The sequence below is a fragment of the Panthera onca genome, chromosome B1 (assembly GCF_046562875.1).
Source record: "Panthera onca isolate mPanOnc1 chromosome B1, mPanOnc1 haplotype 2, whole genome shotgun sequence".
Classification (NCBI taxonomy): Eukaryota; Metazoa; Chordata; class Mammalia; order Carnivora; family Felidae; genus Panthera; species Panthera onca.
In genome coordinates this window covers 46,739,318-46,761,956 of record NC_138342.1, presented here as the reverse complement: position 1 = coordinate 46,761,956, position 22,639 = coordinate 46,739,318, and the positions used below count along the sequence as shown (strand labels likewise).

The window sequence follows — 22,639 nt, the reverse complement described above, 5'->3', positions numbered from 1 at the left end:
ATCAACACAAGTTACTCCAGACAGCACAGGCAAAGTGCCCTGAAGTCGGGCGCCACCCCAGGGACTATCCAAAATGATGAAACAGAAGAATTCTCCCCAAAAGAAACTCCAGGATGTAGCGACAGCTAATTAATTAATCAAAAATGATTTAATCAATATAACAGAACAAAAATTTAGAATAATAGTCATAAAATTAATTGCTGAGCTTGAAAAAAGTATGGAGGACAGCAGAGAATCTATTGCTACAGATATGAAGGGACTAAGAAATAGTCATGAGGAGCTAAAAAATGCTATAAGTAAGGTGCAAAATAAAATGGAGGCGACCACAGCTCAGATTGAAGAGGCAGAGGAGAGAATAGGTGAATTAGAAAATAAAATTATGGAAAAAGAGAAAGCTGAGAAAAAGAGAGATAAAAAAAATCCAGAAATATGAGGGGAGAATTAGAGAACTAAGTAATGCAATCAAACGGAACAATATCCATATAATAGGAATTCCAGAAGAGAAAGAGAGAGAGAAAGGGGCTGAAGGTGTACTTGAACAAATCATAGTTGAGAACTTCGCTGATCTGGGGAAGGAAAAAGGCATTGAAATCCAAGAGGCACAGAGACCTCCCTTCAGACGTAACTTGAATCGATCTTCTGCACAACGTATCATAGTGAAACTGGCAAAATACAAGCATAAAGAGAAAATTCTGAAAGCAGCTAGGGATAAACAGGCTATAACATATAAAGGGAAACCCATAAGACTAGTGGCAGATCTATCTAGTGAAACTTGACAGGCTAGAAAGAAATGGCAGGAAGTCATCAATGTGATAAACAGAAAAAATGTGCAGCCGAGAATTCTGTATCCAGCAAGCCTGTCATTCACAATACATGGAGAGATAAAGGTTTTCCCAAACAAACAAAAACTGAAGGAATTCATCACCACTAAACCAGCCCTACAAGAGATCCTAAGGGGGACTCTATGAGCAAAATGTTACAAAGACCACAAAGTACCAGAGACATCACTACAAGCATGAAAACTACAGACATCACAATGACTCTAAACCCATATCTTTCAATAATAACACTGAATATAAATGGACTAAATGCGCCAGCCAAAAGACATAGGGTATCAGAATGGATAAAAAAACAAGACCCATCTATTTGCTGTCTAGAAGAGACTCATTTTAGGCCTGAGGACACCTTCAGATTGAAAATGAGGGGATGGAGAACTATCTATCATGCTATTGGAAGTCAAAAGAAAGCTGGAGTAGCTATACTTATATCAGACAAACTAGACTTTAAAGCCTGTAACAAGAGATGAAGAAGGGCATTATATAATAATTACAGGATCTATCCATCAGGAAGAGCTAACAGTTATAAATGTCTATGCGCCAAATACAGGAGCCCCCAAATATATAAAACAATTAATCACAAACATAAGCAACCTTACTCATAAGAATGTGGTCATTGCAGGGGACTTTAATACTCCACTGAAAACAATGGATAGATCATCTAGATACACGGTCAATAACGAAACAAGGGCCCTGAATGATACATTGGATCAGATGGACTTGACAGATATATTTAGAACTCTGCATCCCAAAGCAACAGAATATACTTTCTTCTCGAGTGCACATGGAACATTCTCCAAGAGAGATCACATACTGGGTCACAAAACAGCCCTTAATAAGTATAAAAGAAGTGAGATCATACCATGCACACTTTCAGACCACAATGCTATGAAACTTGAAATCAACCACAGGAAAAAGTCTGGAAAACCTCGAAAAGCATGGAAGTTAAAGAACACCCTACTAAAGAATGAATGGGTCAACCAGGCAATTAGAGAAGAAATTAAAAAATATATGGAGGGGCGCCTGGGTGGCTCAGGCAGTTAAGCGGCCGACTTCGGCTCAGGTCATGATCTCACGGTTCGTGAGTTCGAGCCCAACATCAGGCTCTGTGCTGACAGCTCACAGCCTGGACCCTGTTTCAGATTCTGTGTCTCCCTCTCTCCGACCCTCCCCCATTCATGCTCTGTCTCTCTCTGTCTCTAAAATAAATAAACGTTAAGAAAATATATATGGAAACAAATGAAAGTGAAAATACAACAATCCAAACGCTTTGGGATGCAGCGAAGGCAGTCCTGAGAGGAAAATACATTGCAATCCAGGCCTATCTCAAGAAACAAGAAAAATCCCAAATACAAAATCTAACAGCACACCTAAAGGAAATAGAAGCAGAACAGCAAAAACACCCCAAAGCCAGCAGAAGAAGAGCACTAATTAAGATCAGAGCAGAAATAAACAATATAGAATCTAAAAAAACTGTAGAGCAGATCAATGAAACCAAGACTTGGTTTTTTGAAAAAATAAACAAAATTGATAAACCTCTAGCCAGGCTTCTCAAAACGAAAAGGGAGATGACCCAAATAGATACAATCATGAATGAAAATGGAATTATTGCAACCAATTCCTCAGAAATACAAGCAATTATCAGGGAATACTATAAAAATTATATGCCAACAAACTGGACAGAAGAAATGGACAAATTCCTAAGCACCCACACACTTCCAAAACTCAAACAGGAAGAAATACAAAACTTGAACAGACCCACAACCAGCAAAGAAATTGATTCAGCTATCAAAAATCTCCCAACAAATAGGAATCCAGGATCAGATGGCTTCCCTGGGGAATTCTACCAGACATTTAAAACAGAGATAATACCTATCCTTCTCAACCTGTTGCAAAAAATTGAAAGGGAAGGAAAACTTCCAGACTCATTCTATGAAGCCAGTATTACTTTGATTCCTAAACCAGACAGAGATACAGCAAAAAAAGAGAACTATAGGCCAATATCCCTGATGAATATGGATGCAAAGATTCTCAATAAGATACTAGCAAATCGAATTCAACAGCATATAAAAAGAATTATTCACCATGATCAAGTGGGATTCATTCCTGGGCTTCAGGGCTGGTTCAACATTCGCAAATCAATCAATGTGATACATCACATTAATCAAAGAAAAGATAAGAACCATATGATCCTGTCAATTGATGCAGAAAAAGCATTTGACAAAATTCAGCATCCTTTCTTAATAAAAACCCTCGAGAAAGTTGGGATAGAGGGAACATACTTAAACATCATAAAAGCCAATTAAGAAAAGTCCACAGCTAATATCATCCTCAGTGGGGAAAAACTGAGAGCTTTCCCCCTGAGATCAGGAACACGACAGGGATGTCCACTCTCACTGCTGTTGTTTAACATAGTGTTGGAAGTTCTAGCATCAGCAATCAGACAACAAGAGGAAATCAAAGGCATCAAAATTGGCAAAGATGAAGTCAATCTTTCCTTTTTGCAGATGACATGATATTACACATGGAAAATCCGATAGACTCCACCAAAAGTCTGCTAGAACGGATACATGAATTCAGCAAATTTGCAGGATACAAAACCAATGCACAGAAATCAGTTGCATTCTTATACACTAATAATGAAGCAACAGAAAGACAAATAAAGAAACTGATCCCATTCACAATTGCACCAAGAAGCATAAAATATCTAGGAATAAACCTAACCAAAGATGTAAAAGATCTGTATGCTGAAAACTATAGAAAGCTTATGAAGGAAATTGAAGAAGATATAAAGAAATGGAAAAACATTCCGTGCTCATGGATTGGAAGAATAAATATTGTTAAAATCTCAATACTACCCAAAGCTATCTACACATTCAATGCAATCCCAATCAAAATTGCACCAGCATTCTTCTCGCAGCTAGAACAAGCAATCCTAAAATTCATATGGAACCACAAAAGGCCCCGAATAGCCAAAGTAATTTTGAAGAAGAAAACCAAAGCGGGAGGCATCACAATCCCAGACTTTAGCCTCTACTACAAAGCTGTAATCATCAAGACAGCATGGTATTGGCACAAAGACAGACACATACACCAATGGAATAGAACAGAAACCCCAGAATTAGACCCACAAAAGTATGGCAAAGTAATCTTTGGCAAAGCAGGAAAGAATATCCAATGGAAAAAAGACAGTTTCTTTAACAAATGGTGCTGGGAGAACTGGACTGCAACCTGCAAAAGGATGAAACTAGACCACTTTCTTACACCATTCACAAAAATAAACTCAAAATGGATAAAATAAACTCAAAATTGATTCCTGTCTCCTGAATGTGAGACAGGAAACCATCAAAACCTTAGAGGAGAAAGCAGGAAAAAACCCTCTCTGACCTCACCCGCAGCAATTTCTTACTTGACACATCTCCAAAGGCAAGGGAATTAAAAGCAAAAATGAACCATTAGGACCTCAAGAAGATAAAAAGCTTATGCACTGCAAAGGAAACAATCAACAAATCTAAAAGGCAACCAACAGAATGGGAAAAGATATTTGCAAATGACATATCGGACAAAGGGCTAGTATCCAAAATCTATAAAGAGCTCACTAAACTCCACACCCGAAAAACAAATAATCCAGTGAAGAAATGGGCAGAAAACATGAATAGACACTTCTCTAAAGAAGACATCTGGATGGCCAACAGACACATGAAAAGATGCTCAACGTTGCTCCTCATCAGGGAAATACAAATCAAAACCACACTCAGATACCACCTCACGCCAGTCAAAGTGGCTAAAATGAACAAATCAGGAGATTACAGAAGCTGGAGAGGATGTGGAGAAATGGGAACCCTCTTGCACTGTTGGTGGGAATGCAAACTGGTGCAGCCACTCTGCAAAACAGTGTGGAGGTTCCTCAAAAAATTAAAAATAGATATACCCTATGACCCAGCAATAGCACTGCTAGGAATTTATCCAAGGGATACAGGAGTGCTGATGCACAGGGGCACTTGTACCCCAATGTTTATAGCAGCACTTTCAACAATAGCCAAATTATGGAAAGAGCCTAAATGTCCACCAACTGATGAATGGATAAAGATATTGTGGTTTATATACAGAATGGAATACTACGTGGCAATGAGAAAGAATGAAATATGCCCTTTTGTAGCAACATGGATGGAACTGGAGACTGTCATGCTAAGTGAAATAAGTCATAAAGAGAAAGACAGATACCATATGTTTTCACTCTTATGTGGATCCTGAGAAACTTAACAGAAGGCCATGGGGGAGGGGAAGAAAAAAAAAGGTTAGATAGGGAGGGAGCCAAAACATAAGAGACTCTTAAAAACTGAGAACAAACTGAGGGTTGATGGGAGGTGGGACGGAGGGGAGGGTGGGTGATGGGTATTGAGGAGGGCACCTTTTGGGATGAGCACTGGGTGTTGTACGGAAACCAATTTGACAATAAATTTCATATTTAAAAATAAATAATAAATAATTAAATTAAATTTTAAAAAAAGAAGGTTGAATTCTTTTAACCCACATTTACCCAGAGATCTCATATTAAAAAAATATATATATCTAAGAAAAAAATAATGGAAATTCTCTATAAATTTCCAGAGAGAAAAATAGCAACCCATTATAAGGAAATAAGAATCACAATAAACTTTAGATTTCTCACAGCCTCTCTGGAAGCGAAATGACAATACATTCCCTCGATAGAGAATGAGCAAAATGAGATGCAGAAAGCTTACTTCCCATGCATCCTTTCTGAAAAAAAATAATTAACATATACTTCAAGAAAGAAAAGTCACCCAAGAAAGGGTCAGACATGGGCTTCAGAAATGAGTAGCTAAGACCTTCCCAGAGTAGTAACCATTTGGCACACCTAAGGAGGAGTCACTATTTATCAGAGCATTCACGAAACCATTACAGATTGACCTTACTGATTTGGAAAAGGCATTTGGTCCTGGGACAAAACAGCAAAATGTAAGCAGAATATCCAAGAGAAAATACCGAGCTCTAAAGGAGGAAGAGAGTGCAAAGCAAACTAACATATGAGATAATTTTGAATGATTAATATAGTGTAAAAAGAGCATGCTTTGAAGCCTTGGGGTTTTCCCCCTTTTACTCACAAAAATTCAGTGACATGGAGCCACCACTCCTCAGAGAATCTATCTGGTTCTGAAAAAAATTATATTGACATAATTTTAGTATGACAGAGACTACATCTCAGCTTTAAGTTTTCAGGGTCAACCTATAGGGAAATCATGGAAATCTGTAACATTACAGACCTGTAATCATGGAAGTGTGTAATATTACAGAATGCAAATTTTTTACAATGGAAAGGAGTACTAACAGATATGCAAGGTAAAGAAAGAAATGAGGGAAGAAGGCTGTTAAGAGATTTTGAGGTTGATGGATCAAGTAATAGAGTTTTAAGTATATTATTTAAAATCATATAAATAATCAATAGAACCAATATTTATTATAAAACATGGAAGATAAGAGGAGGAGGGAGTTTAATTGAAGTTAATCCTTAATAAATGGAATCAGATAATGCTTACAGTTGATGAATCAGGAAAATCTGGCATAAGCCTACAATTAATTTATTTTTTTTAATATGAAATTTATTGTCAAATTGGTTTCCATACAACACCCAGTGCTCATCCCAACAGGTGCCCTCCTCAATGCCCATCACCCACTTTCCCTCCCTCCCACCCCCCATCATCCCTCAGTTAATTCTCAGTTGTTAAGAGTCTCTTATGGTTTGGCTCCCTTCCTCTCTCACTTTTTTTTTCCTTCCCCTCCCCCATGGTCTTCTGTTAAGTTTCTCAGGATCCACCTAAGAATGAAAACATATGGTATCTGTCTTTCTCTGTATGACTTATTTCACTTAGCATAACAGTCTCCAGTTCCATCCACGTTACATATCAGACAAAGGGCTGGTATCCAAAATCTGTAAAGAGCTCACCAAACTCCACACCCGCAAAAACAAATAATCCAGTGAAGAAATGGGCAGAAAACATGAATAGACACTTCTCTAAAGAAGACATCCAGATGCCTAACAGGCACATGAAAAGATGCTCAGTGTTACTCCTCATCAGGGATATACAAATCAAAACCACACTCAGATATCACCTCACGCCAGTCAGAGTGGCTAAAATGAACAAATCAGGAGACTATAGATGCTGGAAAGGATGTGAAGAAACAAGAACCCTCTTGCACTGTTGGTGGGATGCCAACTGGTACAGCCACTCAGGAAAACAGTGTGGAGGTTCCTCAGAAAATTAAACATAGATCTATCCTATGACCCAGCAATAGCACTGCTAGGAATTTACCCAAGGGATACAGGAGTGCTGATGTATAGGGGCACTTGTACCCCAATGTTTATAGCAGTACTCTCAACAATAGCTAAATTATGGAAGCCTACAATTAATTTAATATAGATGACCAAAAGAACTAAAATCAGAAACAGTTTAAAATTGTATAACTAGAAATGGGAGACAGACATGTATCCTGGAGACAGACATTCAACTGTACCTCCTTCAGAAAGTATTGGAAATATATTTCCTTCACATGTCTTAATTTTACAATATAAAATAAAAATGAATAGGTTTAGAGATTTTGTTTTCAAATATTTTTTCTAAAAGATGAAATAATTTCTTCTTGCCATATGACTCTCTTTTCAATAAATATAGGTTATATGGAAAAATTGTAATGGGGCCTAACTTTAAATTAATTGAAATACACCCTATTAAAAATTCGATTAATAAAGTATTTAGACTTTTAGTTTTTATCTTTTGCATTTATAAAAATAAAATATAAATTATAAGAAATAAGCCATTAAAGGTGATGTTAGATATTGCAAGGGTAAATTCAATTTATAATGTGGGGTTCACTGTATATTTTAGTGTGGGTCTTTGGATTTTTTATTTTTTATCCATATCAATGTTAAGTGTAAATTTCAATTTTAAGTGATAATCACGAAACACATAAAAGCTTTTCATCAAAAAAGAGAAGTGTCTTCGTTTGGAATGATTTTCAATAAGACTTTTAAAAATGATTTTTATTCTTAACCACACTATTTTCCCCAATCATTCTATCCTATCAACTATTATTTAAGTGTTTATGCCTTAATCAGAAATTCATTCTGATTAGGTATCAGCATGAATATTTTATCAGGTGGCTTGACAATTATCAGAATCTGTTGCGGGGGGGGGGGGTGGGGAGGGCGGGGGGGAGGGGAGAAAGAGAGGGAAGAATTGGAAGAGGAAGTACATTATTATCTGTTTCAGTAATTGAATTCCAGAAGAGCCTGAGCTCAGGGACCATGAGTAAAACCTGACGTTTTTAGAAGGTCTTCCAAAACTGGTTGACCTCATATTGTTATTGCTTTGCTATTGCATTACACATTAGAAAATGTGAATAGGAGTCTTAGAAATGAACCTGAGTGTTATCTGACTTTCCATAAAATCTGTAGCATATTGGTAAAAATGTGGGCTCATTTGGACTGCTAACCCTATTGCTTACTGACTATATACTAATCTCTCTGTGTATCTCTACTCCTTCATCTATGAGATAAAGAATATTATAGCTTGGTGGCACTATGAGGAATAAATTGATGACACATAAAAAGCCCTTGAAACTGTGTCTAACTCAGTTGATGTTTACTATAATTATTATTTGCTCATCATAGGAACTCATACAAAGAGGATCCAGAAAGTATCCTTAGATTTTTACAACATTCTCTCCTCTATTCAGAGGATGGCTCTGTGTGACAGTCCTAGTCTCTATTCGTTCATGTTGTTGGACATACGGGAAGGATGTAGGGCATCACCTCATGGTTGTTGTAAATACCATTTTCATTTCCCACTATTTTCTATATGGAGGTCACAAGCGATTTTCATAAAATTTGTCTTTTATCACCTTTTTCATGAAAGTCATTAATGGAAGGATGGTGGAGGAATAGAGCTGGGGTACAGAAATGTGAGATGTGGTGAGTCTCAGAGTTTTAATGTTCACACCCCCAGACAGGGAATCATAAAGTCCATTTATGGCTAGCCCTCCTGACAGCACATTATCTATGAACTAGGATGATTTTACTGACTTGCCTACAGCCTTTCTTTCTTAATTTTCTCTGATATTTTCATATCTGGTATCCTGGCTACAGCATTGGTGGAGAGAAGTGAGAAGTACATTGTTTTCCAAGTTACTTGCTGTATTTTGTTTCAGCTTTAGCCTTTCCCTTCCTCTACACTTTCATCAATTCACATGTACCCATACACACACATGCACATACACACACATATACACACACTTCAAAAACCACATATACTCATATAAGTACATACATCCACATGCTTATAGCCAGAAACTATACTAATCTTGTAAACTTGTATTAGTTTGCCATTGCTGCTGTAACAAATTATCACAAATGTAGTGTTTTTAAACAACAGAAATTTGTTATAGCTATAGAGACAAGAAGTCCAAAATCAATTTCATAGGGCTGAAATCAATATACTGTCAGAACTGTTCTCTTAAAGAGATTTTATGGGAGAATCTTTTCTTCCCTCTTCCTACTTCCAGCTTCTAGCTTCTGCTGGTATCTTTGGTTTATGGTTACATCAATCCAATCTCTGCCTCTGTGGTCACACTGCCTTCTCCTCTTCTTTCTGTAATCTTCTTCCTCCACTTTGTAAGGACACTGTGACTGCACTTAAGGTCTACCTTGATAATCCAGGATAATTTTCCCATCTCATAATCTCAAACTTACTCAGATCTTCAAATTATTTCCTATATAAGGTGACATTTACAGGTTCCAGAAATTAGGACACAAAAATCTTATGCCCAACACATTTCTCCCTTTTTGGACCCTCTTGATAAGAATGGCTTCATTTTCTTCCTAATCACATAAACTAGAAGCTTCACTATGATCTTTATTTCTTTTTTCTCCTCTAACATTGACATCCCACCGTAAAACAAGCCCTTCTCCTTACCAGTGACTCTAAAATTTACAATATTCTCTCCATGTACACTACCACTGTTATAGAGATGTGCAGTTAGTCTCATCTGTATTATTTCAGTAACCAAATGAGTCTTTGCCTACAAGTCCTTCCTCTTTTGTTCATCTTCCATGTGGTTTCCAAAATGTTTTATAACAAATACGGTCATGTTCTTGCCCAACTTAAAAATCTGTCAGTGGAAAAAAAAATCTGTCTGTGGTACTTCACTCTTGGCAGAATGTATCTAAACTATGTTAATAAAACCATCATCCACTTCTTATCTCTACTTGCTACTTGACCATTAACTATGTATAGAATGTGTGCTTATACTATTGAGCATTTCTGCCATCTGGAGAACCCTTCTCCTTGGTGCATTGGACTTTCTTCTTCGCCTTTAGGGTCTACGTTGTCTATGTCCAACATTTCTTCTGTGATCCTTTTTCTAAATTGCTTAGGTAATATCTTTCAAATATTATTTAGCTCTTCATTTATCTTAACAGGGCATTGGCATTACTACTGAAATCTCAGAATTTTTATATATTATATATATTATTGTATATATTTATGGAATTTTGTTTTCCTAGTGCCAAGCAAAGTGTCACTATAGAATAGGAACTCAATAAACATTATGCGAATCAGTAAGGACATGCTGGGTGCTCAATAGCTATACATCATGAGACATGTACCCAAATATCCAACTCAACACACTGAACTTCAGAGCATAGAAAATGAACATAATTGCCATTTATATAAATACTAGGTTATGATAAAATAATAAATTCCACTAAAATATAAGTGGCTTTATAAAACAAATGTTATCTCTTATTTATGCAAAGTCTGATGAGGTTCAATAACTTTCCAGGGCAGTTTTTCACTAAGTGGTGTCTTGGGAGATCTGCCTGGTTTTTATATTATGATTTCTTCAATGCAAAGCAGGGCTTTTAGACACTGCAAAAGGAAAAGAAAAAGAAGGTTGCAGAAGGATTTTACACAGCCTCCTTCCTAAGTTGACATCCATATTTTCTACTCATGTCTATTGACCACAAGGAGTCATTTGGCTTACTCAACTAGACTAGAAATGACAGACTTTCATATGTTCAGATAGGAGAGGTCAATGACATAAGCCTGAAGTAACTATTATTCATGTCCTTTAATTAGCTTATGAAGAGTTCCAAATCAACATTCAGACTGTACCCTATTTATATATCACTCTCTTCTTTTTTCTCTTCAAAATAATTAGCTTCCCCTTATAGACAGGAATAGAAGTCAATAACAGGTACATCCACTACCCAATAAAATGGTTGAAAACAGTTATGGCTGGTAGGTCTTAATGTCATCATCATTTTTTTTTTCACTCTAGCAAACCATTCTGCAATCTGAAAGTATATTCAAATAATTTTACATGTTTTAAACAAATGATTACTCAAGCAAACCATGTGTCCTATTAAATGACATTTTTGTTTCCTTTTTCTTTTGAAAAATTATCTCTCAACTGTAACTTTTATCCTATTATCTAATGAACATGAATTGGATTTTGTGTGTGTGTGGTTGATGCTAAATGATTTAACAAAAAAATCAAAACTCTAACTCTCTAGAATGTATTCAGAGGATTTCCTGGGCAAGATGACTAACTGAACCTATAACGTTTTAATGATACATTTAGTAAGATAAAGAATTTATGTGGTCTATGGATGCAATTCAGAACAGCTTCATATCAGCAATGCAGAATCTCATCTACCAGAACTCTTGCTAAAAGAACTTGACATATTTTCCACAGTCCTTAACAAGTAAGAAAGACGCCACTTGTTTTAAAATATCCAAGGGTACAGGACATAGGAAATATTTTCTCCAGCCTATTTTTTCTCCACATAATAATCTATAAACTTGAACAAGGATCTCATTCTCATTGTATTACACAAATAGGCTAGAAAAAAATGATCTATATGACATTTGGATATACTCTATTCCAACAAGAAACTTTCCTCCTGGATGTGTTACAAGTTGAACTCAGTCTAAATAAATGAATGATAAACTTCTATAAAGGCAAACAAACAACAAGAAAATAAAAATAAACATAAAATAGCAAGTGAACAAAACTCCATGTCCATAATGTTATTTTTTAAAAAGTAGTTTTCTACTATTTCTTCTACCAGACATTTTATTTTATTCATTCACATATGTATCCATTCAACAAAAATGTGTTAAACATTTAATCTATTTGGATTCCACAAAATGTGTGATTTAAAAGTGAGCGAGAGGGCCACCTGGGTGGCTCAGCCGGTTAAGCAGCCGACTTCGGCTCAGGTCATGATCTCGAGGTCCATGAGTTCAAGCCCCATGTCGGGCTCTGTGCTGACAGCTCAGAGCCTGGAGCCTGTTTCGGATTCTGTGTCTCCCTCTCTCTGACCCTCCCCTGTTCATGCTCTCTCTCTCCCTGTCTCAAAAATAAATAAACGTTAAAAAAAAGTGAGAAAAGATCTTGCTCTCAGGAGACCTTAGTCTTTTAGTATAGTAAAGGAGATTTTAGTATAGGAGATCTATGTTTTGAGTGTTTGTGTGTATCGCTCTTCTAGAACCTATGATATAGACACATGGAAAAGTATCTGCATACATGCAGAGTTCAGAGAAATTTTTAAAACAGGATGCCTGAGATGAAAACAAGTCTTAAAATGAAATCACATCTGAGAGAAAAGAGGTGCTGATGGTGTAAATGATCTAGTCCCAGATTGATAGATTTGTGGAAAAGACCTGGGAGAAAACCCCAGTACAGTCAGTGGCATGAAGCTTAGTGGCAAAGGAGAGAAATTCCAGAGAGAGTTATAGACAGAGGAAGTTGCTGTAATAAAAAAGTATCCCCCATTTCATTGTTTCTCCTTAGAGAAGACAGGTTATGAAATAGCAAATGTGATCTGTGATCACAAAACAGGTAGTAAATTAGCAAAGACACCAAAAAGTATACCTATTTATGAATAGATAGAAATACAAAATTAACAATGAATCAGAATTTTCAAACTTGGTCTATAATTCTGGCATTATACAGGAAAGAGAGAGAGTGATACTGGTATCTCCTATGCTTTCAATGATACCAAACAGATGCTAGGGAGCATTAGTTGCTGACTATTTATCTGTGGTATTTTTCTATTTTTCATTTTCTATTCCATGCCTATTCTATTCCTCTTCTTCCATTACTCCATATATTAACCAATATTCATTGAGTGCTTGCCAGGTGCCAGGCACTGTTTGGGGCACAAAGGATAGATAGAGCAATGCCTAGAATTGACAAAGCCCTTCCCCTTATGTGGATTATATTCTAGGGAGGAGACAGATAATAAACAAATACACAAGAAATATAGTAAGTCAAGTGTAAGTATAATGAATGAAAGCAAAGCAGAAAGGAGGAGGGCAGTGAGTATGAGAGTGGCAGTAGATTTTGCTGTTTTGTAGGAATACACAGTGAAAGGAATACACATTTGCACAAAACTAAAGGAAGTGATGGAGCAACCTGGAGAAGTCCCTGAAAGAAGTGAGTTAAAAAGTTATTTGGGTTTTCTGTGTTCACTGAACCAAACTACCAAGAGGGCAGAGTTCCTGGAGCTAAATGAACAAGGGGGCTGGTGGTGGGGATTGAGTATAGAGAAAAGTTCCTTTCACACAAGAAATACAGGAAGCGTTCTTAAAGGGCTACATATTCCATCTAGTTTTAATGAGTGAGGCAGAGCTCCACAGCAGAATTTTGAGCAGAACAGTGATATGAACTGATTGCTGTTTTTTTTAATCTCTTAGTTATTTATTTATGTGGAGAGTGGACTATCAAGGCAAGAGTGGAAACATGGAGGAGACATATTTGGAGGCAAACGTAATAACTCAGCTGAAAGAGAATGGTGGCTTAGACCAATGGTTACAATGGAATAATGGATTCTGGATTTTTTTTTAATGTGAAACATGAGAATTTCTGCTAGATTTGTCATGGGGTTTTTAATATCCCCCTAATATCTTCTCTATTTGCACACATGTTCCATGTTCCCTCATTGAAATTCCTATTGCTTCAGTACATCTAATTTAAATTAGCAAGAAAGGAAAGGCTATTGTATATTATTGATAGTTTCCTTTCAACTGATTCAGGTGTACTTATGGTAAAAAAGAAACAGAACAAATATTAATTAGACTAATCTGAAATTCATAGGCTTTTGTGAAGTACATTAAAATGAAGTAGAATATTGTGATAATGTTGGGAGCATACTAAAATGAGGAGTGTAAGAGTCATTTGTACGAACAAGTCAATTAATAGACCAGTGTTTATAGGTCAGTTACAGAGGCCTCTATAATCATGTGCCATCACAAAATTTATAGTAAGACCTAACAAAATACATTAAAGAAAAGAGGTTAAGTGAATAGGCTTTAAAAAGATGGTCTGTGTTCTAATGCTGGCTCTGCAATTGCCAGCTTTGTGACTTTAGCAAATAGCCCCCTTCATACATTTGTTTTCTCATCTAAAGAACTGAGGTGATGATAATAATGGCAATTACCTCATACAGCTGTTGTAAGAAGTCAATGAAGTAACAAATCACATTTATAATAGTGCCTGACAATAAGTACTCATTAAATATAAGTAAGCATTCATTAAGTGATATTCACTGAGTGATTAAGTGACTTATTAATATATAGACACACACATACATATATACTAAACCTTCATTCCAAGTTTTAGATTATATTTTCTATTTTCTAAATATCTTTAATAACATGGTGATTTGTATAACAATGTATATGGCATTTTTTGGATGCTAATAAACAACTTACAAAAAGTTTAATCCCTAAAATTCCAAGAAACTAAATAGTATTACCACAATAATATTTGACGGCAAAACAAAGTCATTCAAAATTCTTTCCAGAAATAAAGCAATATGTACTCATCCAAACACTAATACTGTAAATCTGCTCTTGTCCAGCACTGTTAGGTCCTACTAATAAAAACTTGAATCAAGTCTGTATCACTAACACAAATACTGTATTATTAGGATTTGAAATAGATTTACTTTGGGGCATCTAGGTGGCTCAGATGGTTAAATGTCTATCTCTTCATTTCAGCTCAGATCATGATCTCATGGTTCATGAGTTCCAACCCCGTGTCAGGCTCCATGCTGAGAGCGTGGAGCCTGCTTAAGGATTTTCTCTCTCTCTCTCTCTCTCTCTCTCTCTATATATATATATATATATATATATATATATACCCATTCCCTACTCTCACTCTATCAAAATAAATAAGTAAACTTTAAAAATATGCTTTAAATAGACTTTGGAATAAATTACTGTTATTTTGCGTTATACTATTTGAACACAATGACCATATCTCTTCTTTAAAAAAGAAAGAAAGAAAAGAAAGAAAGAAAAATAAAAGCTACCCAAAATTCCACAGAGTACAACCATAGCTATGAAATCAGAGTGAAATATATTTAAGGCTATTTTCTTGATTGTTTGAACATCACTTTAACATGCCAGTATAAAAACATTAGAAATTGTTTTGGAGTAGAAAAATCATCATTTTAGTGATCTGAAGTTGAATTTTGATGAACAACTTTCAGAATTAAGGACTATTGGTTTCTCTATCATAATCAATTTTAAATATAAAAGTGCTCTAATTTAATGGTTTAGATTATGGTGATTTTTTAATCCTTAGAAGCAGAATCTGCCTTCTATTTATGTAGATTACTCCCTCCTCCCCCATATCCTCACAACATTGGTGATTGAAGAATTAGGCCAATTGTTTGCACCTGTACATCATTTGCACCTGTATCCAGGAAAGGTGGCTTCAGTGGGAACCAGCTGGAATAATTCTAATGACTCGGGTACATAGGAAAACACTACCACTGGTATATTTTCATTGTCTTTTAAAAATTCTGTTGACATTTTTACCCCTGAACAGTGTTCATTATGGTTGCAAAAGTGTACCAGGCCATTTATTTTATAGCATAAGAGATTTATTCTACTTGAAAGGCGTTCATCAAAGCATTGTCTTTGGCAACTGAAAATATGTCATGCAGAATTGCATTCTGTTATCAAATGACATTAATCTAAGATCTGAGGTTACCCTGAGGTGAGGAAATAAATTGAAATTGGGAGTGTTGAACATGGCACATAGAATGATGCTCTACACTGAACTAATAATAAATCTATTTGGGACATCGTTAGTCTTTTAAAATAGTGAACAGTTTTGTTGCCTTTAAAACAAGAGTCAGGGAATATTAGATATTTAACATATTTGATATTTTTGGAGCAAGAAAAAAAGGAGATGAAAAAACAGAAGCAAAAATAGATATTTTCTCCAAATTGCGTATCCTTAGAAATATTTCATGTTGTAAGAACTGTTCACTATATCTTTCATAAATGGCTAATTTAAGAGCAAGCCTAAAGTTATTACAGTTATATGGCAGGTCTAAATAACAATTATATTTATAATGGTTATAATACTTTTTCACCTATCGCATTTAAATATACACATAAGATGGGAAATAACTAAGAATGATATGGGCTTTTTGGTTTTATTATATCTATATTTTCTGTTAATTAGTCAATGAATTAGAAACACATTAAAATTAAGGTTGCTTGTTTAAATAGAGCTTGGCATATTTTTGAAAACATGGTTCAATCATCATTAAAATAGATTAAAAATATTCTTAGACTCAAACCCTGAGTTGAAAGTCACATCCCTATGATTTGTCACCTTTAATTATTTTTAACTCCTTAAGTGCTTTCACCCGCTAGTGTATATTATTTAGTCCTGCTTTACTATGTTCATATGTTTCCCTCAAGTCTTATCTCTGAATTTCTTCTACTTAGCTCTGTTTGTTTAAAAATAAAAACTAATACATGCAAAATTTATTAGCCTCCCTTGGTTCCCTGGGAATCCTTACTAACAATAGAGTGTGGATGGGCCAGTGCAAAGCCCTTTACATATATTCATTAAACAACATAGGACCTGAGCAAAGTAGGTTGTCATATTATCACAATTCCTGAAAACTCTGCTTCTGTTCCAACACTTACTCAAATTCAAATTCTACTGATTAATAAAAACTACCCACAGGGCCTCTGGATGGCTCAGTCAGTTAAGTGTCTGACTTTTGATTTCTGATCAGGTCATGATCTCACCATTCGTGAAATTGAGCTCAGTGTTGGGGTTTCCTGCTGACCATGCAGAGCCTGCTTGGGATTCTCTCTTCCCCCCTCTCTCTGCTCCTCCCCACACCACTCTCTCTGGCATGCGCACTCTCTCTCTCTTTCTCTCTCTGAAAATAAATAAACTTTAAAAAATAACAAAAAATAAAAACCACCCACAAAGTAAAGATAAAAAACAGCTTTCCACACATATCCATAATTGGTAAATATCAATTTCTAGAATTTCCAATTGGGATATTTTTACAATTATTGTGAAATTATGCTATTTGGAAGGAGGACAACAGAAAAACACAGAAATGAAGAAACAAGAATGAATGGAGAAATTATTAGATAGCAAACTCTAAAAATAAGTTTAAATTCACTGCAAAAGACATATATACATGTAATTTTCATATACATAAAAGTACATACATATGGCTAAAGGTACATATATATTTTACCAAATAAATAACATTTTTAATTTTATAAATTAATTTCATTTCCATTACTGTTTCATTTGAACATTGATTGACTTACATTTTTAATAATAAGCTATATTGAAAAGAATACAAATAAGCACTTTTAAAATGTATCCAAAATTCCAATGGCCCATTATTAGTTTGATTTTATCAATTAAAAAGATGTATTCATTAACTGCTTATTCAATCCAAGTATAACCTAAACTATAAAATATCTTTCCTAATCATGAGAATAATTAAAAAAGGTAACAAACTTATAAAATACACACACACACACACACACACACACACACACACAGATTAATCTCCAAAAAATCTAGGGGTGCCTGGGTGGCTCAGTTGGTTAAGCGTCGTCTTCAGCTCAGGTCAAGAGCTCATGGTTTGTGAGTTCGAGCCCCACGTCGGGTTCTGTGCTGACAGCTCAGAGCCTGGAGCCTGCTTCAGATTCTGTGCCTCTCTCTCTCTCTGTCCCTCCCCTGCTCATGTTCTGTCTCTCTCTGTCTCAAAACTAAATAAAAACATTAAAAAAAAATTTTTTTTAATCTAGAAGTTGTAACTTGATTCTACATGCAATGGAAGACAGTGAGGAATTTTAAGAAGTTGAGTGTCATGTAATGTATTAAGTTTTTTTAAAAAAATCATTCTGGTTGTTTTATGTTAATATTAAATAACTTGATTGTACTATGACATATTTTTATCAACTATATTTAATACTAATGTTGCTTTCACTTTGTGCTTTCTATATTCCTTTTCTGTCTATTCCTGTCACAATAGCTGTTACTTCAATTCTAGGACAGTGTGATGAATTTATGGAGGCACTTCATGACCTTTAAAAGTCATGCTAGTCACATTTTCTAGGGATGCTTTACCTACAGTACCCCCAAAGTGGCCTGGCCATTAAGAAAAAAACAATTGGAACTAATCGGTAATGTGAAAAAGCCTGAAAGTAAGCCTGTAATGCTAGATTTCAAAAAATGAACAGGCTGAGAAATAGAGCACAGTAAGAAAGAGGTCTTGAGTGTTAAGTAAGCATACTTCAAAGTTGAAAGAAAATAATAGTAATAAGCATGTCTTTGATTATATAACCTTTTTTATGCTACATAAAGCTTTTGTATTAACTCATTTTATCCTGGCAACCTCTTTATGAGGTATTTTATCTCTATTTTAAAATCAGGGAAGGGAAGCAAAGAAGGCTAAGTGGCTGCCTGTCATAAGACTTATAAGTGACCGAGCAAGGTCTTGGACCTAGGTCATCTGATAACAACTCTAGGACTATTTCCATCTCTCCACATAGTGTTCCACAGCTAATACCTGGAAAATTAAATGTCTCAGATGGATGGGAGCTCTTCAGGAGCAATCTCAATGAGGGGTTGAAGGAAAGTTTATCATGATTACTTGTGAGATTTTTTTTAACCATTCACTAACACACACATACACACATACACTCAGAGACTCAACCAAATGCTATGTGCATGGACTATATTATCCCTAGTTTGGGGTATTGTCATCACGAGCCATTGGTATTGATGGAAATGACTATCAAAAGGTGTAAAGATGTTTAAGGACAGAAATAGTTGAAAATCAATGATCCAATAATTTCATGCTAAAAAATAATCTTGAGTAGTTTTTACCTGAAAGTAAGAAGAAATATGGTCAAGTAAATTAATATAAATGCCAAGCTGGTCACTGAGTAGATCAGGTATGAAATAAGCTTATGTAGAAAATGAACACAAGTCATATCAAAGGATAAAACAACAGAATTTTGTGGATCTAAGAGTGTCATAAAGATTTAGACTTAGAACACATTAAGACACATGAAATTAACTAGCAAAAAAAAGGAGATATTTAGCAAAGAAACAAAACTTCATTTTTAATTATAAAAGAAAATGTATTCATTATTTAAAAAGTTGGAAAAATACAAAGAACTACAGAAAAGAAATAAAATTTACCTAGAGATAAACACTACTAATATTATAGAATATTTTCTTATATTATATACTCATTGTTTAACTGTATTTATTGTTTTCAGAGAGGCTGAACATTTTTTATATGTTCATCATAAAAATTCATTGATACTTCCGTTAACATTAATAATAATTTGTACTGAGGTGCCTGGGTGGCTCAGTTAAGCGTCCAACTTCGGCTCAGGTCATGATCTGGCAATCTGTGAGTTCGAGCCCCGCGTCAGGCTCTGTGCTGAGCCTCCCTCTCTCTCTGACCCTCTCCCGTTCATGCTCTGTCTCAAAAATAAATACACGTTAAAAAAAATTAAAAAGAAATAATGATAATAATTTGTCCTGTGGACTTCCTCTCTACAGACATACTACTAAATGCTTTATGTGCATTATCTTATTTAATTCTTTTTTTATTGAAATCTAATATTATATTGAAATATATATATTGAATTACATATAACATTATATAAATTTAAGGTAAAATAATAGGTTTATTTGATTCATTTATATATTGCAATATGATCACCACTGTAGTGTTAGCTAATACCTCTGTCACATCAGATAGTTATCATTTAATGCTTTTAAATGACTCAGTGCCCTTTTTCTATTTTTAGAATAATAGTGCTTCTGGAAACTCTACTTGTCTCAGCTCATTTTAGCTTGCAATATAATCCTTTTTCTGGCATATCTAAAAGGATTTTTAATGCTAATATTAAAGAAAAATAATTAGAGGAACTTTGTATACATAATTAACATTTAGGGAGGAGTGTTAACAGATGACACAGAAAAAGCAGATAAGGGGCGCCTGGGTGGCTCAGTCAGTTAAGCCTCTGACTTCAGCTCAAGTCATGATGTCACAGTCCGTGAGTTTGGGCCCTGCGTCAGGCTCTGTGCTGACAGCTCAGAGCCTGGAGACTGCTTCGGGTTCTGTGTCTCCCTGTCTCTCTGTCCCTCCCCTGCTCATGCTCTGTCTCTGTCTCAGAAGTAAATAAAAACATTAAAAAAAATTAAAGAAAAGCAGGGAAGAGGATAGGTGTGTTCTGTGAATCTTCAGGAAAATTATTGAACTTTGTTTATGTAAAAATATTTTAAAAGCTATAATTTAATATAAAATTATGAAGCCACTATTACTACTAATAGTATAATTTTTAGTTATTACTATTTAAAAGTCAGATTTCAGATTATTAAAGGAAAAAATATTCAGGCATTTAAAGTGGTCTAGTAACAGAATGAAAAATAACCTGGATTAACCCTTTTCGTTACTACAAGTGTCCACCGAAAATGTAATGAGTACTTATGTATATATTTACATAGATGTGTAAATATATGTATATATGTATGTGTATTTACATATATGTGTATAAGAGTGGAACCAATATATCATTGGTTCATTGAGTTAACTTTTACACTTTCATTGAGAGTCTACTCTGTGTAAGATCCTATGACAGATATTTGGTGGAAAACATTGATAATCAATATTACCTTGTAGTCTAATAGAGGTGATAAAATATACAACAAAAAATGTAATATTAAGCATGATCACAGTTTAGGATGGGGAAATATTCCTTTTAGATAACACAATCAAGAAAAGCTCTCTGAAGGGATTACCATTACAACTACTGATGAATCAGGTTTTAGACATGTTAGTGGGGAAGGCAGAGGTAGTACAGATGGAAAGATGGGAAAGAAATTACATAATTTAAGATAGGCAAATAAATACAGTAAACTAAATTCTAGAAGCAGCCATGGAAAGAAAAATAGGAGATTAAACCTCAATATAGGTTTAGTTCAACATATGAAGTTTGGGGAGTGAATAATATTTCACAAGAGATTGACATATTTGTATTATTTGAGATGTTTACTCTTGAAAGAAAATAGGAGAAATATTAGAAGGAAAATTTTGAATCAGCAAGCCCAAGAAAACTTTTTAAATTATTCAAGAGGCAGAGAATTTGTGTGGTAGCGATGGAAATAAAGCCAATGAGATGGTGTAAAAGCTGTTGTCTATGTAAATTAAGAACTCTTTGTACCTGAGTGACTAAATGGCGAGTGGTATGTAAAATAAGAAGGGAGGGTGCTGAGAATCTAAACATGTCAATGCTATTAACAAAAACAATATTAGAAAGAAAAGCAAACTTACAGGGGAATATATTGGTTTGATTTGGAGCACGTATGACACAGATTACAGGTAACCTGTCCTTAGATATTTCAATAAAAATGGCAAGAATATGTAAGTAAATGTGCAAAAGCTATTTATTCCTTTGGAAAAAAGGTAGTGAGGGGTGTGGATAATTTTTGTCAATTGTGTTTAGTTCTGTGTTTCATCTTCTGTTGAAATAATTAACTTTACAATAAATATTTCCATCTATGTATGTTGATTATTCCTCACCATGTGCACACAATCATAAAATGTAGTACCCTGCATATTAAAATTTCTGGCATATTACCAATGACTAAAAGGAAAACTGTGAAAGAGAACTACCATGCTTATATATACATAACGTTTCAACAAAATAACTTAATCATAAATGAGCCAGTCCTATAATTAAAAACATGTATTTTTGAATTTGTAGTGAATTCAATCATATACTACAATTAAACAATGTCACAAATTTTTAAAGGCTTTCTCAACCAACATAAGGGGAGATATCTATCTTTTTCTAGGTCCTGAGTTAATTAGTCATTTGTTTTGATTGACAGAAATAAGCATTAATTACCATATTTTGTTTTCCTTGAGTGTGGTAGGTGGTCTCTTGGATGGTGCACAATGATCCTTGCCTCCTAATATTCACATGCATATCTGATACCAACCCCTTAAATGTAGGTTGGACATAGCAACTTTTAACAAATAAAATACAGAAAAAAAATAGATTATACCCCTTCTGAAATTAGATTACAAAAAGACTGTGATTTCCATGTGATTGTCTTCTCTTGCTCTGAGAAAAGCCAACTGCCATGTTGTAACCAAACCTATGGAGAATCCACTAAGCAAGAAACTAAAGGAGGTCTCTTGCCAATAACCAGTGAGGCACTGAAAATTTCAGTCCAAGAGCCCATGAGAAACTGAGTCTTTTCAAAAATGACTTGAGTGACCTTAGAAGTGAATCTTCTCTCATTCAAGTTTTCAGATGAGACCACAAACCCAGCTGACATCTTGATTGCAGCCTGCTGAGAGAGCTTGAGGCCAAGGCATCCAGCCAGTACATGCCTGATTCCTGACC

General features: G+C 35.0%; 1 long non-coding RNA gene across 2 annotated transcripts in view; it reads right to left on the bottom strand.

Moving 5' to 3' along the window:
• Positions 1-22,639, bottom strand: part of LOC132692484 (uncharacterized) — a 361,771-nt gene that overhangs the window by 323,242 nt on the left and 15,890 nt on the right. For both annotated transcript variants that reach the window (XR_009616381.3, XR_009616378.3), the window contains exon 2: positions 5,963-6,011. This is a non-coding gene — a long non-coding RNA (uncharacterized LOC132692484). The remainder of the gene's footprint in view (positions 1-5,962; positions 6,012-22,639) is intronic.